This window comes from Hyaena hyaena, unplaced genomic scaffold, assembly GCF_003009895.1.
Source record: "Hyaena hyaena isolate Hyena2069 unplaced genomic scaffold, ASM300989v1 scaffold_35, whole genome shotgun sequence".
NCBI lineage: Eukaryota > Metazoa > Chordata > Mammalia > Carnivora > Hyaenidae > Hyaena > Hyaena hyaena.
Window position 1 is genome coordinate 2,319,527 of NW_024080667.1, and position 2,189 is coordinate 2,321,715.

Sequence of the window (2,189 nt, forward strand, 5' to 3'; positions counted from 1 at the left end):
GAACAGGCATGAATTATGCGGAACTCTTCTGTAAGGAAGATTTGTCTAGTCTCCCTTACTCATTCATTCATTCATTCATTCAATCATTATTTATACCAGCTTGGACTCGTAGACATTTATTTTATTGGGTTTCAGTCTAATTCTATGTTATTTGTTCTGCCGTTCGGCTTGGTCTAGGTTTGGCCATTGGGATCTCTTTCAGGCTGGCTTCTGGGTCTGACATCCCCCCATCTGTTTATTTTTTGAGCCTTTCCTTGCTCTGCATCCCTACAGGATGCTCCAGACTAATTCTTATATTTTCCCTGTCTCAGCCCTGGAAGCAGCCACTTTTCTAAGGAGTTCTGGGTTTTTTCATTAGGGGATGGTGCGTAGGAGCCAAGATCTGGGAGCAGGATGTGCTTATTGCTAGGGGGGTGTCACTGCTTCTAGGCCCTCTAGAGGGCAGAGCTGGGTTTAACTTTTTAAAAAATTAAACGTCCCCTCTGGCCAATCATAAGATCCACGGGAGGCTCCAGACAGCTGCCCACTGGCCTTTGAGCACGGATCCCAGCCTGCAGCTCAGATGCCTGTGCCCTTGGAGGGCTTCACATCCATCAGGGCCTTGAGGGAGACAGCACATGAGGCCATCTCCCTCCTAGGCTCAGCCACTTCCTGTGTCCACTTCTGCTCACCAGTGGGGCCATCAGGTGGCTTTGTTGCTTTGGGAATGGGACTCAGGCCTGGCCCCAGGTGCCATCGAGGCCCAGCTCACTGTGGGATTGCAGGCTTGTTCCCTGCTGGATCCACAGTTCTGTCAGTGGTGATGGCAGTAGCTGTAGCCCAATAACAGAGCCACGGTGGCCATCTGGGTGAGCCAGGCGAGGGTCAGGTCCCAGGAAAGCCTGACTCAGCCACCAGGCTGACCACACCCCATGGCCTAGCACTAACGGGAGGAAGGCCTGGCGAGCTCAGCCAGTGCTTCCTTTCCTTTCCCCAGCCCAGCCCCAGCCAACGCTGCATGGCTCCCTGATGCCCAGGGGGTCGGACTCAGAGCTGGGTCCCCATGGAGGCCACTTTCCTGTAGCGGCAGGGGGTCAGGGCAGAGTGGGCCGGTCTTGAGACCCCAAGGCAAGGTGAGCATCCTCACAATTTTGCTGCCCCACAGCTCCAAGCTGAGTCAGGGGACTGGAGTTCTGGGCCCGCCTCTACCAGTGACTTCTGTTGAGGGCACAGTGATCATGCCACACCCTGATTAAAATCTTCAGTGGCTCCCCAGTGCCCTCAACTTAAAATCTCCACTCCTGGACCTGCCTTACAAGGCCCTGCCTCGTACCCTAATAACATCGAAGCAGTCATGGCTCCCCTTGCACAACCACACAGCGCCACCTCCAGTTTACTCTGCCTGCATCGTCCTCTCCTACCGCTTCACTGGCTAATTGCCGCTTGTCTCGACAATCCCTACATATCTCAGGTCTGGGGCCCCCTCCACCGGGAAGCCTTTCTCCTCTGCCCCAGTTTGTCTCTGCTCACCTGGCCACCTCCCTCGTCGCCTGTGTACGACACCTTCCTAAGGCTCACTGTGAATGACCTGTGGCGTGCAGGGCAGCAGCATATCATGGAGAAGGCTCAGGGTTTGAAACCCAGGACTCTAGCTTCCCTCGAGGCCTCTGCTCCTTCCTACTGTGTGACTCAGGGCAAGTCACTGCACATCTCTGAGCCTCAGTCTCCTCATCTGTGAGAAACGCATCTAATTGGGATTCCTGGCCTTGCTTCCAATTCTGCTTCCAATTCTGGTCTCTGCCTCTGCCTTGCCATGTGGCCTTGGACAAGCCCTGATCCTGGGCCCAACCTCAGTTTTCCTCTTCTGTAAAATGGGGCTGCCCACAAAACCTGAGCGTGGAGGCTCCTACAAGCCAAAACTTGTGGAAAGCCCTTGTAAACTTCAGAGCCCTATGTGGACGGTCGAAGAATCTATTTCAACAAGCTCTCCAGAGACGTGTGGGAGGGAGCTGACGGCTGTTCCCGTCATTCCTCTGCCTCCCAACCCTCCAGAAGCCTAGAGATCAAAGGTGACAGAGGCCTGTTGGTGTGGAGGCCAGGCTCGGCAGGGCCTGCTGCCTGGCCCCCTGCCCACCTCCCCACCCACCCTCCACTTCCCACATGGAAGGCCTCTCTGCTCCCACCGCTACCCCAAACACTCAAAACCAAGA